The following is a 21,459-nucleotide window of genomic DNA, read 5'->3' on the forward strand; positions in this document are numbered from 1 at the left end:
CACTTGTTCTCATATAATTTTCCATTCACAAGCAGCGTTCAATTATCTAGTAACTCGAGACAGGAGTAAATACTGAACACTGAGCACCCGAGTGGCCAATCTTATCAATACAAAACATTAGCTATCTCAAACCATACAAAGTAAATGTTGCACAGGTTTCAGATTGATTCCAACGAAACCACTTGTCGCTAACACTTGGGCAAATATTTTGAGTCAAATCGATTCATGACACAATCGCGTTCAGTTTCAACTAAGCATTCGTCGTGAGAGGAAATCGAGATGCATCTGTTTTGACGTTGTTATTGATTGAGTTTTGTAAGTCAGAATGCTGTAATAAAAAATATTCTGTTTACTAGGCCTTTTTTCAAGTAACAAACTTATGACAAACCATGGTTAAAAATGCTGAAGGACGATTCGTTGTTTTAGGAAGTACATACTGGACGAAATAATGGGAATTTAACAAACATAATTCTGGGACCCATATGTAAAAACGTGCGTTAAGGAAGCTATTAGAATCTAAATGTAATATCTGTCTCCAGACCATTTTGAAAGAAAAAAAAATTCAAGAAAAACTATCATCCAAAACAGTGACAATCACCTCCTTTCGTACGAGCACTAAAAGTCTGACCACTTGAGATGTCGCAGACATCCAGATGAGATGATGCAACCCCGATTGCCTATCATCATTTTGTGACAATTAGCACACCGATTAACGACAGTCTAACGGCCAAACATGCTTGAATGAAGGGAAGAAGAAGAAAGGCGAGAGGGCGGCACCATGTTAATGAAGACTATCAACAGCACACTTCCTATTGCTCGGGAGAATGATGATAATGGCTAGTTGTTAATCATGGAAATGTAGGGCGTAGAAGCTACTGTCGCGTCTGTTTAGCGGAAGTGCATCCCGCGACCACGTTAATTATTCTTTTAGAAGCATAAGAAGACAAGCCTCCCGACGGCTTGCAAATGATACGAGGTGCAAATAAGTCAAAGCAAAAACATATGCTGTGCGAAAGATGAATACGTTCAGATAAGATCATGTTCTTCCAAAACCAAAATATAATTTGGCTACTTGATGGTTAATTAATTTATTAATTTATTTTTTTTCATTTCAGGTTTAAAAGACAACTGGTTAATATTGCTCTAAATTCAACGGATGCCAACCTTGAGATGGAACAACTTGCGTTACAATCTTCAATTTGGCTGGCTTTAAGATTACAGGACGCAGTTTAGCTTAAAATATTCTTTTCCACTTCAGCAAGAGAATATAATCTTGTCAAAGTCGGCAATTCGTTGGACTAGAAAGCCGGACATTGCGTGTCGAAATCCTGCTCAGTGCAGGCGATTTTTTTTTTCAACATCTGCCAGATTAAATAACCTATTGAAAAAAAAACCTTCGAAAGGTCACCCAGCCTTGCTTGAGGACTATTTAGTATTCTTTTCAGCTGAAAATTTAAGCTCTTATCTTATCCACACATTATAGATCTGTGAGCATTTTCATGAAACTTTCAGTAAAACAACAAAAATAAAGCGTTCACGTTTCTTACCTATTTTTAAATCTAACATCTCTGAAATCTGTTCTAAGACTTATTTTACAACTTCTCTAAATTTATTTTATACTTATTTTAAAAATTTGCATACATGAAAACTTGAACCTGACCTCAACTCCTGGTGAAAACTGAGAAAGTTACCGGCTCGATCGCGCGAATCCATCCAGCTCATCCGGATATACACTGAAAATATTCTCTCTCTGAGAAAAAAGGAAAAAAAATGTTGTTATTGCTGTCAGAAAAAGCAATAATAATTTTGAAAGCGATCCATTCAGTCCTCAATAAGCGCAACGATTTTTAATTTTGTATGGAAATTTGAATAGAAAAACTAAATTTTTAATTCAAAAATCCCTAGAGATGAACTCAACGTTCTAAAAACTATAACTTTGGAGGAAAAATATTCCTTGATTTCTACAATACAATCATGTTAACAAAGCACAAACCTAACTTGTACACCATAAAAGATATTCAATTTTATAAAAACAAAATTAATCAAAATATTTTTTTTTAATTTTTTGCGTTTTTGACTGCTTATTTGAAAGCTGTTTAACCGTACGACGAGAATAACAAATCTTTAAAAAACTGCTCTGCATAGCCAGGAAATTTATTGACTTTCATATATAACCTATACAAAACCGTTTCATGAAATAATTAAAAGCTCTAGCAAGCAAAGCCTGCCATTTTTTAATACATTTCATTGAATTCAGATTTTTTATTTTGAAATGATTATAACTTTTTTCATAAAATGTGTAGCAGCTTGCCATGTTAGCAAAAAATGAAGCTTAAGAATAGTTAAAACCAAAAATCAAAGACCAACTTCCTTTCAAGCGTTTTTGAATTTTTTTTGATGATTTAATGTGCAAAAACTTCTTCTTCCATACAAATTTCTATACAAAATTGGAACGCGTTGCGCTAACTCAGGAATCAACCAAATTATCTCAAATTTAAATCTGATGCTTGGTGACCCAAAAGGCATCAAAAAACACATGGGAGTAAAAAGTCATTTTTTGCAGCGGTCTAATATAACAAAAATGTAAAAAATCTGAAAAAGCACTGAAAAAATATACAAAAAAATGACCCGTGGTTTGAAAATAAGACAAAATAATGACAAAAATATAACAAAACTGTGGCAAAAATATGAAAAACGAGTACTTACTAAAATTTGACAATCAAATTATAAGAATCTGAAAGAACTATGACAAAAAAAATGACAAACGAAAAAGTAACAAACGACAAAGTTTTAAATAAAATACGACAAATGTGGTAAAAAAGTACGCCATAAATATGAAAAAGGTTTTCAAGAATTTTACAAAAACAGCAAAACTATGACAACTAAGAAAAAATGTTGACAAATGAAACAAAATTAGGATCAAAATTTGACAATTAAATGACAAAAACCTGACAGAACTAATATAAGAAGAAATATTTGATAAAAAATTTACAAATATGACACAATAATAACAAAACATTACAATAAAATCACAAAAATCTGACAAATATATGATAAAACTATGAAAAAATTATGACAAAAATGGTAAAAACATGGCAAAAATTTGACATTAAAATGAACAAAAAAATTTTACAAATGTGCTAGATTATGACAAAATAATGACAAATCTAACAAAACTATGACAAAAAAAACGACAAATAAAAGAAATTACAAAAGTATGACAAAAATTGACAATGAAATGACAAAAATCTGACAGAATTACAACAAACGTTGATTTTGAAGATGTCGAATGTATGTTTTAGTGTTTTATTTACGGCAAATCATTCCAAATTATTTTTATAAACGACGTTTATTTTATTCCGACGTTTATAAAAACAAATTGGACTGATTTGCTGTAAATAAAACACTAAAACATACATTCGACATCTTCAAAATCAACTTTTGTTGTAATTCTGTCAGATTTTTGTCATTTCATTGTCAATTTTTGTCATACTTTTGTAATTTTTTTTATTTGTCTGTTTTTTTTGTCATAGTTCTGTCAGATTTGTCATTATTTTATCATCATTTAGCACATTTGTAAAATTTTTTTTGTTCATTTTAATGTCAAATTTTTGCCATGTTTTTACCATCTTTGTCATAATTTTTTCGTAGTTGCCTTTGTAAATTTTTGTCTAAATTTAGTTCTGACTTTTCATAGTTTTTTTTTACATTTTTATCATTATTTTGTCATAGCTTTGTTATATTTTTATCACATTTGTTATATTTTTGTAATAGTATTGACAGATTTCTGTGGTTTTATTGTAACATTTTGACATATTTGTCATTTTTCATTAGTTATTATAAGTGTCAAATTTTTGTCAAAGTTTTTTTCGAGTTGTGTCGTTACAGTTAATTTTTTGTCCTATTTTTGACTTTTTTTTGATAGTTTTGTCAGATTTTTTCTTTATTTTATTGTTAAATAGCTGCCATCTGTCATATTTTTTATTTCTTTTTTTTTTAATATTTGTCATTTGATTGTCAAATTTATAAAATTTTTGCTATATTTTTCTCATATTTTTGTCATATCACATTTGTCTTATTTTTTCTCATTCTTTTGTCAAAATTTCGTAATTTTTTGTCTTGATATTGTCATATTTTTGCTTTTTTCATCATTTTAATATATGCTTGTCATAGTTTTGTTCGAATTTTCAGTCAATTATAATATTTCAAAGTTGAGCTTGTGATATAGCTCAGTTAGCTGATCAGTTGCTTCCTGAGCCGATGTCCGCGAGTTCGAGTCCAAGAGTAAACCTCGAACACAGTTGTACCGGATAAGTTTTTCAACGTTGATATAAAGGCGAATGCCATAAAGATGGTAAAACGACTATATTCGAACCAAAAAAAAAGTTGAGCGGAAGCCGCCATATTTGATTTCTAGATGACCATAGCGTCAGACAACAAAATTCCACTTCTACTAATTGATTTCTTTCGTCCTATACCAGAATTGCGGGTGTTTCATGCAATTTTCAGTCATTTGAAGCCTTTCGAGGCTAGGCGCCATCTAGGATTTAAAAATGGCGTCAAAATCTATTTTCCAACGTCCGCAAAAAGTCCTGGCACCGAGAATTCATTTCCTTAAGATTGCTCTTCAAAACTCTGCGCTCCTGGAATTCGCAAGATTTTTTAACGATGGCCACAGTAAAATCTGGCCAGTGATTTATCTGTTAAAGGGTGATACGGTCAAAATTTGGTCAATATCAACTTGACGTATTTCTATCAATTTTGCATTTAAAAAACCTGAACACCCCTCATTTTAAAGGTGTGTGGTGTGTAGAATGTTGCTCCTATTTTGATTTTGGTATTCACTCTTCAGTTGTCAAAATGCCGTCCAGCTGGGTGTATCGTCTACAACCGTACATCGAGCCAAAAACGAGCCGGACTATCGACTTATAGGAAGATAGTGACTCCAAATCGCGATGATAAACAAAATACGACAAAATGCGATTCCGGAGGCTGTAAAAGACGATGCTGACTAAGTTTGACTGCGTGGTATTGGACGACGAAACCTACGTCAAAGCCGACTACAAGCAGCTTCCGGGACAGGAGTTTTATACGGCAAAAGGAAGGGGAAAGGTAGCAGATATTTTCAAGCATATGAAACTGTCAAAGATCGCGAAGAAATATCTGGTTTGGCAAGCCTTCTGTACCTGTGGCTTGAAAAGCAGCATTTTCATAGTTTCCGGGACTGTCAACCAAGAAATTTACGTGAAAGAGTGTTTGAATAAACGTCTGCTGCCTTTCCTGAAGAAACACGGTTGTTCCGTACTGTTTTGGCCGGATTTGGCATCCTGCCATTACGGTAAAAAGGCCATGGAGTGGTACGCCGCCAACAACGTGCAGGTGATTCCCAAGGACAAGAACTCTCCCAAAACGCCAGAGCTCCGCCAAATTGAGAAATACTGGGCTATTGTCAAGTGGTACCTAAAAAAGACCAAAAAAACTGCTAAGAACGAGCAGCAGTTCAAGGCAAACTGGCTTTCTGCGGCGAAGAAGGTGAACAAGATGGCTGTACAAAATCTGATGGCAGGGGTTAAGCGTAAGGCCCGGCAATTCGGATTTGGAAAAGCGGAAGCCTAACTGAATATTTTTCCTGAATTTTATACTAATTAACTAGAAAAAGAAATTTAATTTGATTTTTTAAATGAACGATTTCACCGATTTACACGCGTTTTCCCTTGACCAACTTTTGACCGTATCACCCTTTATATAAAATGATAAATGATACATGAAATCTCGTAAAAGTTTTACATGGAACTAAAAAGTTCGTTAAAAGTTCAGAATGTCAATGTTAATGATACTTTCAAAGTTAGTTCTAAAGTCTAAAACAAGTAATCGAGAGAACTAACTTTTACTTCTCTCGTATACTTTTTATTCAGCCTTATGTGAACCTTGAATACCCAAGACTCAGAAAACTTTTGGATACTTGGGTTAATCCCTTCTAGTAACTTGTTCTTCGATGTAATTAGGACGTGGCCAGCGCCGTTATTAGTCATTTAAAAAAAATAGAGAGCATCAGTTTTGTACAATGAGAATAGCTGCTAATCCCAAGCGCCATTTTTTTATGCCAATGGCGTTGAAAAGCTGATGACTTATTATTGGAGAAAAGGCTGAATTTTGTATGGATAAAATTCGAAAAAAAAACAGCATGTACCTACCAACGTGGACGCAATATAAATACATTTTTTCAACAACTGACTAAAGCTATAAAAACTATAAGAATTGGGCGATTTTCGACACCTTATTCGTACATATTGAAAGAATGCAAGAGAGCATAAGTTTTTGCTCTCAACGCATGCAAACCGTTGTCAGCGGCAATATTCGTTTAAAAACAACTTCTGAATTTTACCAATCTGCTGTTATAGGCTGTTATCTCACTTGAAGCCCACGCGGGAGAACAAATTGAACGGAATGGTTTTCAGAATCTGCAAACATGATGGACTTTTGATCATATCCGATTTAAACCGACTTCAAGTAACCATTGTTACGACCTTTTACTTATTTGGTAGGAATTGCGATTCGAAAAATATATTTTTATTACCTCAGACTTTTTAATTTAAAATTTGGTTTTTTGATTTTGTGCAATGTTAATTGTATGCCATTTTGTTGCATACAAGCTTTTGCCCAATTCATTTCTTTTTATTAGTAATTTAATTTATTTTTTTATCCCCTCTCTACAGGTTTCAACTCTAAACGAGTTTCAACTTATAGATATTTTACTTCAATTTCAATAGAAAAAAGTAAAAAATTAAGGAAAATTCATAATATTTTTTATTTTTCTCATAAAATATTCTAAAACTGATTGAAAATGTCTGTAATCAATAAAGCAGCGTAGTATATCAAGATTTGCTTCTAATTCCACCCTTAGAAGTAGGCAGGCAGCCTTAGAATTCACACGACGCGGCAAAGGCATCATAAAACTTTATGAAACCCGATGTTGCTCCCACCCGGTTATTTGTACCAGTAGTTACATTTAAGGCCCTTTTGTTCGGAGGGTGTGAGAATTTTCACGCACTAGTCAGATATCCGAAGCTAATCTCTCGAGCCCCGTGAAACTGCATTGCATTGTGTGCACTTTTGATGGTTCAAGGTGACTTATAATCGTGGTGCCGTCATGTTTGTGAAATAATGCATTGTAGTGTGACTTCCCATAGTGGCTCCCTCAAATGGAGGTTTGTTTTGAACCCCAGAGTCAGTTCGCCTCGAAAATGGTTCATAAACTGTGCGGAAAAATAACAAAAACCCTAAGCTAGAAGTGGCAGAAGTGGCCAATAATTAGCAATTCCGATGAATCTGACAAATTAAAGTTCGGTGTTTGATAATTTTGATCCACTGTGCAACGACTGAGACATATTAATTCGCCTCGAAGTTATACATCTTTCGAGATCTTACGATGCGTAGTAGCTCAGATTTTTTTTTTGCGGATTTGAGATCAGTTTAACTTTGCCAGTTCAGGAGTTAACATCTTCCAGTGTTGATAGAAGTTTTGTTTCAGAAAATAATCACAATGCTTTTCGGAGCAATCCACACGCTGTTACCACTTTTGCTTCTGATAACATCAACAAACGGGTACGTCCGGTCGTCTTCAGCTAGTCAGCGATACCAGCAGCTGGGAGAGGCTGAACCCAACGAAGAGAAGAAACTACAATGTCCGGAAGCGGCCGGACCTTGTCTGCACGTCGACGGACACGCTTTCAGCATCAACATTCTGAACGGTCAGATTTCGTTCATCCAAAGGCACTACAACCTTGTCCGGCAGCTGGTTTCCGATGAATTTCCCGCCCAAAGTAAACAAGCACTGGGGCCAAGGTTGATGTGTGAGCTTTGTAAGCTGAGCCAACAGGCCGCCGAAGCTGGGCTAGATCTGGCGATTGGCCTGCCGAGTGATCGTTTGGAAAATCCCTGGAATTGGCTGGTGGATCATCTGAATGGAACCCAGCTGGAAATCGACGACGATGGTTGGCTGCTGAATGGGGTTCGCATTTCGAGGACCGCTGAAAGGCGACCTTCCGAGTCGCTCGTCATCAGTGGGTATCAGGTGGCGTTCAATCGAATTGAAACCGTTGAAGCCTTGAGCGCCACTGTCGAAAACGGCACCCTGGAGGTGCTCATCCAAATCCCAAATGGAGAGATTTTCCGAGAATCTGGTACGGATGATTCGGACCGGGGAACGACGGTTATTCTGTGTCAACTGCTACGCATCATGCATAACTATGCTAAGATTCGGGGAACTAATTTGAAAATTTTGACCTGTCCCCAAAATGGAGTTTCCGATTATTGGCAATGGATCATAGCAAATCATCCCCGGTTGTATATTGAGTACACCAGTGAACCGGTGCTGATCTACGATAATGTTATACTGCTGTATGGATCTGTGCTGCCGCCTTATTCGCAGTAATTTTCAAAAATTGTGGAACCATAGTCGACCAAAGCAATGAGATTGAAAACTTTCTGATTTTGAACCCAAGTATTAGTAGTGGTATTCTACTTACGCTACCTCAACGAAAAAACTGTAAATTCAGAAATGCATGGCAATTACACAAAGTATGAAAATAAAAATTAAGAAGCAAGAAGTAACTGATCTTTCCAAAACTATGATGACAAATCCCTAAATAATGTATCAAAAGTAAGGTGCCGTAGCAATGCAAGGTTTTTTTTAAATGTTTGCATATACGAAATTGTGTATTAATCTGTCGAGTGTTTTTTTGAGGTATAGAAATGTCAAAGATAAATTCCGAAACATCTGGGAAACATTCATCTGACCGGATCTCGATTGTTAAAATTTTTCACGGAGTGCTAGAAAATCTAGCAGTGAACTGGAGATGGAACGAAAAAAAACTTTGAAGAACTTCATGTCTAAACTTTAAACAAATATTTTACCCTACAGTATACAAAATACGGTGTTCACTTTAAAGCTGTACTATCAATGATTGGATTTGTCAAAATGCTTTTCAAGCGGATGCTAGTTCTCCAACATAAAGTTTTTCGTTGACAAGTCTGGATGTTTCGAGGAAGCTTCAAAAGAAAATTAAAGTTCAACATTTAGGACTAAGAAATACTGAATGTGGCAGTACTGTGGGTGCAGAGAAATCAATAAGTTGTACGTTTGACTGAATTGAATTGGGTTATTATTGAATTTCTTAAACCCTGGGTTTAAAAAAGCTTCGTTTTGGTTCAAAAATCATCCATCATTATTGCAGAATTTTAAGTAACGACATAAGAAAATTTGAACTTTTAGGTTTGGATGGGAAAATTTAATATTTTGTACTGAAAAATCAACATAATTTTTGTTTCATCTGTGGAACCGAGTCTGGTAAGGGGTTTTTGCCAATTTTCAAATTCTATACAATTCTCTCTCTCTTTTCGCTAAAGAACTATGTCGAAGACGGTAACTTCGTATCATATATGACAAAAACGTTATTAGCTGTTGAAAAATGGTATGCCTATTGGCATTGAAAGTCAATCAATTCAACTGACATCACTGCTTGTGCCTATAGAAATATTCCTTGAAAAAAAGTCATGCAATTCCTTGCTGGGCACAAGCAGTGTTGTCAGTTGAATTGATTGACTTTCAATGCCAAAATACATACCCTTATCCAACAACTAATAGCTTTCTTGCCTAATAAGATACGAAGTTACGGTCTTCGACAAAGTTGTTGTGCGAAAAATTTCCCGTAGGAAATTTATAAATGTGCACAAAACCTGTTACCAGGCTTGGTTCCAAAGGAGAAAAAAATCATTTTTCAGAACAAAATATTCAATTTCTTCATACAAACATAAAAGTTCATATTTACTCATGTAAATGTTACTTAAAAATTCTACACTAAATCACTGATGAGTTTTAATCCTAAACGAAGCATTTAAGACCCCGGGTTTTTTAAAATTCAAAAACGACCTCAAATTGAATCAGTCTATTGTACATGACGAATAATAAAATTATTGGCCAAACATATAAAGAAGAATACCCCCAAAATGCGTCCTGCTTAACTTTCATAGAATTCTCGGAATTTACACAATGCATTGCAATGTTTTGATTGAATCTGGCAGCATAGCGCCAATTTTGTGTTATGATCACTCTAATCCATAGGAAAAAATAATTGATTAAACTTTTTTTTTTTTTTTTTTTTTTATGGCGTTTAAATAGCTCGGGGAGCTGACGCTGGAAATGAAAATTAGAATAGTTTGGAGAAGAAAATTTAAAGTTTAGAGAAGGCAGCGTAGAATAGTAAGCGATCTTGAGACGTTGGTTAAACCATCAAGCACTTCATTATATCCATGGAATATGGATAAAATGCAGTTCAAGATAATAAACCAACCCCTCCCGATACCAGTTGGAGGAAGGACATGGGCGGGTTCGAGACTGGCCTCTACATACTCCCCACGCATCTAACTACATTTAATTTTTGTGTTATTAAAGGAATCATTTTAACTTATCTTATATGTTTTTCCTTCCTTCGTCGTCGTCTGTTGAACGTCTGCTTCGTGTCTCCGCCCCAATTCCACTGGTATGTGTGATGGGTTTCGTGATAGTTGTCTCGGGGTCCAGTCATCATATGACTCCGAATCGTATGCGCAGGGGTATATGAAAATAAAAGAAAGAGAAAAGGAGAGGAAAGAGAAATATAAAGGAAGGAATTAGTTCTTGCATGAAGTAATTGAAGTGTTATTTGCTGTTTTTCCCTAATTTTTTGCCTTTCATTTTCTAAATTTTGAAATTTTTGTTTTTCTTTTTAGAGTTTTTCCATTTCATTGCTAATCATACTATTTTACCAAAATATGGATGTGAGAGTTTGTTTTGCTTTTTGGAGCAAGCCTATTTCAAACTAATAAAAATTCTAGCTCAAATTAATAGTAGAAGTAAGCTACCTTATTCCTATCACAACATCACAAAATCATGCAAATTTACCAGAATATGGATATAAGAGCACATCTTACCGTACCCTACCTACCTCACATAGTTGAATGTTAAAATCCATCATAATTTACAAAAAATCTACATAGGGGTTCTATTAAAATATACCGCATGCCTATTGTAAAATGCCCAAAATCAGTAATTAGGACTACCTACTCATTGTTATTCTTCAAAACCGTACATTCTAATATATACTTCCATAGATGAATTTCAAACTAAACCGAAAAACGTAAAGATTTGCTAAAAATGAATAATTAAATAAAAAGCAAAAAAACGTCTTACCAAATGAAATATAACATTTTCCAACAACAGCATTCCCATCCAATGAGCCTCTAGTTCTTGTAAAATGCTTGATTTAAGAATAAGCCAACGAAATTCATAAACCGCAAATACACACTTACTAGAGCATTGGGGAGGCGAATACCATAACCTTTACCTAACATCGTAATACTTTTCACACGTTTTCTCTATTTTTAATTCTACAAGACTAAACCATCTAACTACCTAACCAAACGAATTATGCCCTATTGAAAGTATCAACTTTTATTATGGTAAATTGTGATACTTTCACTACCAAATGTTGCGATTGTTCTGCGGAAGGGAGGGCAAGTGTTTCAACTCCCATTCATCTTATCAACATGGATCATGAAAAAAATAGACATCTTTGAACCTACTGCTGAATTTAAACTAAATAAAGATGTCCAGCTCCTCTTCTAATTTAGGCCATATTATGACACCATGTTTAACAAGATTGTGTGTAACGACACTGTCAGGAAAATGATGGGTTGATCCATCATTTTCACAAACATACACACCGCAGCCGTTAACCCATTGCAACTTAGGGTACGGAAAAAATAATTGATTAAACTTGTTTAAAAATTCCAATATTTTGACTGTTTCACATATAAATAAAAACTTCAGATTATATCTCCCTCCGACTTACATATCTTTGTAAAAAAGTCCAAAATTCAGGGTTTTTCGTGTTGTAATTGCCGGTTTTCGCGGTCATATATTCCAGGTTTTTCAGGATTGAATTTTGTAGTTTCATCGAAATATAGCATGGTTCAACATTTTCCAAAAATATCGTCAATATATTGTGTTTAAATCATGACTAAAAAAAAAAAGGTGTAAACTGAACTTTCCAATCAATCAGTCGTCAAGTCAATGTTTTATCAGTTACAAAACGATTATTTAAAAAAAAAATGATGATGAGATTCTATTTATAGAAGCGTCCATTCATCTTCAGAATGCAAAAGCTGGCATTCCATTTTTTGCATGCTGAAAATTTTCCAGATTTTTATTTCAAAATGCTGTAAAATGAAGCTTTTCCACAGTTTTATGATGAACAGCATTTTTTCAAACACCCAACGTTAGTCAATGCTTGAAAATATTAAGATGCAATGTATAATTTTGCCACAGGTTCTTTTTTTTTTTTGTTTCGATTATAGTCGTTTTACCATCTTTATGGCATTCGCGACTTTATCAACGTTACAGTTGGCGGATCGTTATTGAAAAACTTATCCGGTACAACTGTGTTCGATGTTTGCTCTTGGGCTCGAACTCGTGGACATCGGCTCAGGAGACAACAGACTTGCCAACTGAGCTATATCACAAGCCCGCCCCAGGTTCGAAGGACGAATATTGTCTTACGAATCATAATTCATTCTGAAACAATTAAACTATTCACATTTGAGAGTTGAGAATTAGGAAAAATTTTCAGTGATTTTTGGTCTGTAGTTTCAAGCTCGTTCAAAGCAATCGTCAACAAAACAGTAGACAGCCTCTTTAAAATTTAATTCAGAGATTTTAGAACCAATTTAAGTAAAAGTTTTTCAGACTTATAATACGTAGCTGAGAGTCTGAGTCTAAAAACCGGAATAAGAATCATAGTTTCGATTTGCCAACAAAAAAGCATAAGAGATTGAAATTAAAATTCCATTGGTGATTTTCTTGATTGCAAAAACCCCAAATGGAAAGTGTTTTTTTTATATTTGGGATTAAAATTCAAGACCATTTTCTAAAACCAATCCGAGAAACTTGCAATCTGATTTTGAGCATGAGTTTTAACACGAAAAAGAATGAATTAATAGAATTCCACATACAGTTGCGTTCAAAAAAGGATTGAAATCGCGCAGAGCAGCGCACAAACTTTCAACTTTGACAGAATTCCTTTTTTCTAACAGTTGATATTTTTTCATTAAAATTTCACACAAGCTTTAGATAAACTCTTAATTCAATGAGCTTTGAACGCTTTTCGGGCACTAGGAAAAGAGATACAGCTTATTAAGTAAAAGGAGGGAGAATTGAGATTGCCTCATACAATTAGTTGTAAATTTGTGAAATTTTACGATTTCATCTCAAAATTTGGTTAGATTATGTAAACAAGTACATTCTAGTATGTGGCCATATTTTATCAAAAACGATAAACGTGATCAAAAGTTGAAGCGGTTTGAATATGAGGTTGGTTTCGGGGTAACAAACATGACATTTTTAAGATGAATTTCTCAACTAAATATTTTGGGCCACAAGTACCATAGTCTAGAATTTACAGTTCCCTGGGGTTCTTCAACCGGATACTATAGTTTGAAATTAAAAACTAATAAAGACATTTTCCTCTTTCAATTTAGATTAACCCACTGAATTAATTTAAATCAAACTTTATCACTTTCAATTTGGGAATGAATATTTTTAACTACTGGTTTTTCGGAAAATTTTGAGACTTGAGTTTTTTTTTCGCATCATTTGGAAAATAAAGCAAAAATCTCAATTTCATTTTTGACTGCTGCTTCCAAAAACGGTTTCTTTTGAGTTCCATCAAAATACACAAACAAAAAGTTGAATGTTTCAAATGCGATTTGAACGCCGCTGATGTGCTTTGACAATAAATTTGAATGTCAAGTAGATAATTTTCTTTCACATTTCTCTTGAACCTTTTGGGTTAATGCCTGAAATTCTGGAATTTGCTCAGATTTGCCCGGTTTTATTTAAATGAGAAATTTCAAATCGATTGGTCGCTTTTTTGCCAGGTTTTTGAAAAAAAAAATCCCGGAACTGCCGTGCCCGGATACTTGACAAAATAATTTTGGAATGCTTATTTTATATCGTAGTGAAAATGTGATATGAATGAAGCTGTTTAAATTGGCTAAAATTAGAATTTAACTACTATTTCGAGGACCCCAACTTTGAATTTAGAACCCATCAACTTTAAGTTCAAAATCAAGTTTCGAAATGAAAATGAAATTGAAATTAGAGATATTGATTGTTGTGCTGTACCGAATATTTTGGTCGAACATCACGCAAATATTAAATTTGCGGCCTAATTTCAAAGAAACTTGAAATTTTTTTTAGTAACCATAAATAAAATTAATATAAAAAAAATAATCAGCTCTAATAAGCATTTCTAAAAAAAATAACTGTCCGGATAATGATAAAATCTAAAAAAAAATGTATTGATTGCCTAAATACAACTCTTTACTCTGAAGAAAAAAACTTTGGGTTTCTGCAAAATCAAGCTGATAATTAGGGTATTTTTTGTTCCGAGTGTGGACCTAGTTTTGCACTGATGCGCCGCCAAGTATAATAATCTTGTAATCGACCATTTTTGCACTTATACCCCTTTGGTTCTTAGCGAATAGCGAATACTTAGTGAATACCGCACTCAAACATAACTTTATTTTGGGGAAGGTACAGTGCAATGTTGAAAAATGAAGTACAGTACCGTGCATAATTGTATAGAAATTGGAAGCACGCGCATTGCCACTTCGATTTTGAACTTCCATAACTTTTTACTCTGAAAATATGTTTTGATCAAACTTTCTACGTAAGATAGATCAACTATCACACTATTATATCACAAACTTTGAGCTTTCTGAAGTTTGTATGGCCTGAGATACAGTAATTCTAGGAAAATCGGACTTTTTGGACTTTTAACATTCAAAATACAATATCTCTGAAACTACGCTACAGTTTTTATTGAATTTTTGCAGAGTGATTGATGAAACATAAAGTTAGCATGTCTGAAGTTTTTGAAAAGTTCTATCAATGGAATCAAAAGTTACGTGAGGTACAATATTTCAGGCATGAACCTAAAAATGCAAATTCTATAAAATTTTGTTTCCATAGAAAAATCATGTTTTATTTTCAACAACCAGTGAATCTATTTCAATCAAAAACTCAAAACAATATCGCGAGATTCTGATTTAAAGACACAAATGGATGATTTATTTTATTTTTTCTTGTGATTGTCGCTTTTGTCAGAAATTTTTTGACTGATTTGTGGATGGAAACGATATTGTTCTCATGAATCGTCGAAAATTCTATAGAAATCGCATTTTTAAGTTCATGTCTGAAATATTGTACCTCGCGTAACTTTTGATCCCATCAATAGAACTTCTCAAAAACTTCAGACATGCTAACTGCATATTTTAACAATCACTCTGTATAATTTCAATAAAAACCGTAGCGTAGTTTCTGAGATATTGCAGTATGAATGGTAAAAGTACAAAAAGTCCGATGTGTGTGTTATCAGGGTAATTAAGTGGGTTTGAATACCTACTTCATTTATATTAAAAATTTAAATTTTGGAAACTCAATCGCAATCTTCATTTAGATGGCAAATTACTTAACGTAGACAAAGCATCGAAGATCGAAGCCAAATCTAGATTCAAGAAACCAAACGTCCACAGCCGGTATAATTGACCCAAATTCTCCTTGCTTGCAAGTACACATAAATAAATAAATCATCTCGACGAATTCAATTGAAGTCGCCTTTCGTAGAATCCGTAGACCAGGCAAGAGCGAGAAAGGGAAACGGTCGCTGCAACTCGAACGACCCACTTCCGGTTCAGAAGGGGGGCACCGCTAAATTCTGGCCAAACCAAACATTCCACAGAAATCGAGATGACTCATTGGATTATTTGTCTGGAACCTCTGGGACCAAAACGTTGCTACAGAAAAAGTCGCGCCATCTCAATCAACCCGTATAGAAACACAAAATTTCAACGTTCTGTTATAGCCATCAGTTTAGTTTAGGGTTTTTGTCGGGAGTAAAAAAAAAAACAAGAAACTACTGACAGCATCAACAAAGATGGGTGATCAAAAAATTGTTGATGCTTTGTAGTGTTTCGTCTTATTGTTCTTGTACTTTTCTGTTTGGTTCAAGTTTAGGATATCTTGTTTTCATCGGTTTTGTTGAATGATCACAAGAAGAAGACAAAAAACATGCTTTTGTGCGGTCATCTCATTGTATGTACCACATATGTGCTATCTATAAAACATACAAAAAACATCTCGGTCAGATAATTTCGTTTCTTTCAACTTTTCGGGATGTCGAATTGAACCTCCCGGGACCAGTTTATTTATTCTTTGAGGAAGCCATACAGTTTCTTCTGCTGAAATAAGAACGTATGAAATAAATACACAAGATCCCGCCAATGAGGCCCGGAACGATTAGGTTCAATGATGATGGCGTATAGGGTATTAGCACCGGTACTTGGCAGCGTAATGGTTTAACGGAGGCTCATTTGAAGTGATTGTTTTGCGTTCTACTGACCCGTATTTGGAAATTTCAGTCATACAATAGTTCAAGTAAGAATGCAGATTTAAAAAACGCATAAAAGAGTGTTTTTTGTTTAAATCCTGCTGAACTTTTTTTTAAATACATTTAGACATTCAGAAACCCAAAACTCAAAAAAATCATCATATAATTGGGGGAACTCCAGAAATCCCCAATAAATCATAATATCCGTTTTACTGCGATTACATTAATCACACGAAATTATTGTCAAATTTTTAAAAAAATGGAATCATAAAAACTGTTGAGTTTGACATAAATTAGTATGTGGTGATTTGGTATTTAGTTCTGTAAGTATTCTCGAAATCCATGATAACTGTCAGCAGACAAATTCTTACTCAGCAAAGAATTATTTAGGTATCCAAAAACTGCTAGTCAGAAAAAAAACTTATTCTTTACAATAACTTTTGATTTTACTGAAAATTCAAAGATTCCAAAATTTCCTATGTCGCGGTCCAAAGAAAACATGAAGTCTAATAGATCTTTTGTTGCAGATTTTTTTTTTTTAAAACACTGGTGGTTCTTGAGACTTGATATGATATCAAGCTCATGTGATCTATAAAAATACATGGCTTTTACAGAAACTCGTCTATAAATTAATATTTCATGATTTCTGCAGAGGCCGTTTCACCATAAAATTCCTGAGTTTCTGGTATTCTTTTTTTGTATCAAGGAACAAAGGAGCTTTTGAGTTCCATAGGAATTTTTGGAGTTACAGAATAACTCTTTAGTTCCGGTGAATTTCTTGAAAGCTGAAAAAAATCTTGAACTCTTTAGGAATCAGTCGTGAGATTCACAGAAAAATGAGTTCGATTCCTATTCTCGATAATGAGTGTTAAGAGTCAAAGTAAACAATTGTTCCATAAAACTAAAACAGGCTCTTAAAATATTTCTTAGTTTTAAGAGATGAATCATCCCAGAGGATAAAAATCCCGCATAAAAAAATTACTTAATTTTTTATGATGGCGATATAAATTTGAGTTCTAATCTATACTTTCAAGTCTCATAGCCAAGCTAATAAGAAAGATATTCATCCTTTCAATGAAACTGCTACAAATTACGATATTCTGAACCTTTAACTACCTTTAGAGGATACTTGATCTCTTTTTTTATTTGGAAAAAAATTGCAGATCACCGTCTTTTGCATTTTCTGGCAGCGGATAATTTCAAGTTTATATGCTTAAAAGTGAGTCGAAACATGAACCCGTAGATGAACTAGAAGCGTTTACGTGGGACTGAAAATATTGTGATATTTTTAAAGTTGAAGGAGACTTGATCCTTTATGAAAAGGGAATTGATCCTTTAATCAGGGTGCCCTAAGCTTTGGTAAAAATCATGCAAAAGTTTCATTGACTTTTTTGGATATATTACTTTGCAATTCACAGTTTAAAAGTGTCAGGCAAAAAGATTTCTAAAAGTTATTTTACTATACTCAGGGTTGCTAGCGATTTTTCGTTTTCAAATTCCAAAGTTTTTCCCGGTTTTTTCCCGGTTATAAATGATGATTTTCCTATTTAATATTCTCGTTTTTTAATATAAAACCATGGTGAATAAAAAAAATAATCGTGAAGGGCCTCAAATTTCTAACAATTGTATCCCAAAACTTGTTAAACGGTTAGAAATCATGACAAATACTTTGGCTACTAACAAGTAATCTTTTCGTATCAATATTTTTTCATGATTTTTAAAAACGAATCTCAAGAAATTGGCCTCTTTTCGTTGTTTTGCTCTACAATTTCAAAAGTTTTGCAAAAAAATGAGGTCAATTGATCTTGAAACTATAATGTAGCACTTTTGAGCAACTGTGAAATTTTCTAGAACTTTTATAGAGTTCTAGAAAAAAATTGTATAGTTTGTATAGAAATATGTAAAAAAAATACATCAAAACATAATATCAAATCAGCTTGTCAACTTGAATGGAGATTTGTCTTAAAAAAAACTCAAAATCATTAGATTGCAGGAAAATTTTAAGTTATTATCTGAATGCGGTTAAACTTTTTGAGGAAATCCAAAGACATATTTGAAAAAAAAAATGTTTTTTTTCTATACAAAACAATTAATAACTTTAGTAGTGCCCTAGTCATTTGAACTAAAGATTCGTGAAAATATAGAAAATCGTGTATAAGACAGGGCTGAACTTTAATCGTTTGAATGTGAGATATTATTCTGTATCAGAGTAAAGATCTTATATTCCGGCAGGAGCTTGTTTTCGATACAATTTTTACGTAAGGCATATAAACGAGAAAAAATGTTCAGTTCTTTGGACTCTTACTTATCCAGGTTCGACTGTAGTTAGTTTTGTCGATAATAGTTTAATTATTAAATTTACAACGTTGGGGTGATGCTTGTAAGTATAGCACACTTGCGGAGAGCGAAAAAATTAGATATCTAATTGCCCCGCAATTTGTTAAAAAAGCAATTCAAACTTTGGTTGTTTACTTATGAACGAAAATAAGCGTTTATGAGATAAATCTATATCAAGACTGCCAAAAACTATTCTTAAATTTAGAAATAATTTTGAAATTCCGTGAAAAAATCTCAAGCATGACAATTTTCCCGGTGAGGTGCCGAAATTCCCGGTTTTTTCCCGGTTTCCCGGTGACGAGATGAAATTCCAAAGTTTTTCCCGGTATTCCCGGTTTTTCCGGTTCGCTAGCCACGCTGTATACTATTTATTGCATACTTCAAGGCGCAATTTTCAAATTTTTAGCGGAAAGTACATTTTTGAATAATTTTTTCAGATATATTATGGGATAATATTAGTCATTGGAAAAATATTAATAATTTCGTGCTTAGCAATGATCAACATCCATGCAGAATAAAAATTTGTCTCTTTGGACATGAGGTATCAAGTGTACCCAAAATATACATTTTCTTTTTCTGTAAAAAAATGAGAGTTTACTATTGCTTTGAAAAAATGGTATTAGAAAGTTCATATTATACTCTAGCGATTGACATATTGGAATTAATATTTTTATTGTAATTTTTTCGTGTGGAAAACATTTTTAGATCTTCAAGTCACATTTTGAAATTTTTTTCAAAAAATGTGTAAAAAATTGAAAATATAAAAAAATTAAATTTTTTGAGATAACAAGTTTGTTGTTTTGTTCTATTTGACAAATTTTTCTAGAACATTTGATCTGTGTAAGACATTCCAGTTTCGAAGTATAGCTGAGGAATTAAGTATCCCCAGGGATCAATTATCCTCATTCTCCCCTACTGATTAATAATTTCTAAAAAAGCTTCTACGTTAATGAAAATCATTCGTCACTTACGTCGAGGTCTTAAGAATTCTTCCTTCGATTTCTGCTTCGGTTTCAACAGTAGGAAAGTCAAGCATCTGCTCCACCCAAGGTGCACAGAAGTTCCAAACTGATGTCGTATGGAACTTACAAGCTGAATAACGGATAATTGGACAGCACATCAACTTTCAATCTGTAATATTTTTTAAATCTAATTATAAACACTTTACCACGTTGTGGCGTTCGTGTCTCAATCTGTGAATGAAGAGTTCGCTGCAAGGTTTGAGAGGGAAAATGTATCACTCAACAAAATATGAACTTAGAATGCAACTTCCAAGTAACCAAAAGTTCCATAAAATGGTCTCTTAGAAGCTTATTCAGCTCTGGTTGAGGGCTCTATAGTGTTCTACTCAGCTTAAATTTTAAGTTTTTCTTGATACTATCAAGTTCCATAATCAAAGCTGAGTAGAATGCTATTCAGCTTTAAATAGAACATTGAAAAATATATACTCAAAACCCAGTGCAAAGTTGAATTTGAGTCCAAGAAAATCTGAGAAATTGCAAATTGACAAACTTTCGAAAAACGGCCACCTTTGAAAATTCGTCAAAAATTCTGTATTTCGTATTTCAAAAAGCTGAAATACAAAAATGTGACAAATTACGTGAACTTTCCAATCCTCTTTTCATCTGGTATGATTTAACAATTATGACGGTTCATTGATTGAAAAGTTTTACAAAACTTTTTTTACATTTTATGTAGTCATGATCTTAAAAAAAAAAATACCCTTTATGTGCAACGTATAGCTTCTAGCTTCAGCTTTCTTGGACACTAAGTGAATTTTTTTAGCATTCCGTAGCTAACTACAGTCTATTTACCGAAGCTTATTTTTTCGGTTTATTTTTTCTTAGACTTTAAATACCGTAAAACTGGAGTGTTGTATGTGAATAATGTCTGAAAAGCATATTTGAGTTACATTACAAGGTTTTAAAATCTGTAAATTATGTAAAAATCGGTTGAAAAAAATCGGCGTCCATAAAAAAGTAATGATACCAAATTGATGGTTTCAAGAATTCATTGAGGGTCCCCGAAGAAATTAGGCGGATTAGGGTTAAAGCAAAATCGGCTGAGGAAATTATGACTAAATATATTGCTGATTTTTTCGGGACATCCAGGCTTTCACAATAACTATATCAGTTTACAATTTCCATAGAAACATCGTAGGTTTCACTAAGTATTTATCACATTATTTCACTTCACTCCTGAGTTTGAATCCACAAAAGCTCCTGAGTTGCACAGGAATTCCTGATTTATACAGGCTCTTTTGAGTGTCACAGGATTTTCTGAGTTGCAAAAAAAAATAATAATACAAAACTCTTGAGTTTCAAAGAAACCCACAAAATTCCAAAATCATCTTCTCTCAGGAAAAACCCTTTGGTTAATAGAAGTTTCTTACGTTCACATAAGCTTTCGATTTACGGTAGAGAATTTCTAGAGATAGGTAGAAACTACTGAGTTATAAACGAAATTTCTAAGTTCCATAGCATAAGCCTGCCAGATTGCCCGGTTCTATCCGGGTTTGCTTGGATATTTTATACAAAATTTGGAAATAGTCCGGTCCAGCCCTGCTGCCCGGATTTAATTAATGAAGCCCGGATTTTGCCCGGATTAAGTCACCTTTTTGACGAATCCAACGAAA

The 21,459-nt window shown here is 33.7% G+C and overlaps 1 protein-coding gene and 1 long non-coding RNA gene across 5 annotated transcripts in view; one reads left to right on the top strand and one right to left on the bottom strand.

Annotated features, from left to right (window-relative positions):
- Positions 1–21,459, bottom strand: part of LOC129746534 (ras-related protein Rap-2a) — a 432,219-nt gene that overhangs the window by 230,764 nt on the left and 179,996 nt on the right. The window lies entirely within an intron of this gene.
- Positions 243–1,502, top strand: LOC129746535 (uncharacterized). Its single transcript, XR_008737313.1, has 3 exons — positions 243–368; positions 427–522; positions 589–1,502. It is a non-coding gene; the product is annotated as an uncharacterized LOC129746535 (long non-coding RNA).

This window comes from Uranotaenia lowii, chromosome 2, assembly GCF_029784155.1.
Source record: "Uranotaenia lowii strain MFRU-FL chromosome 2, ASM2978415v1, whole genome shotgun sequence".
Taxonomy (NCBI): Eukaryota; Metazoa; Arthropoda; class Insecta; order Diptera; family Culicidae; genus Uranotaenia; species Uranotaenia lowii.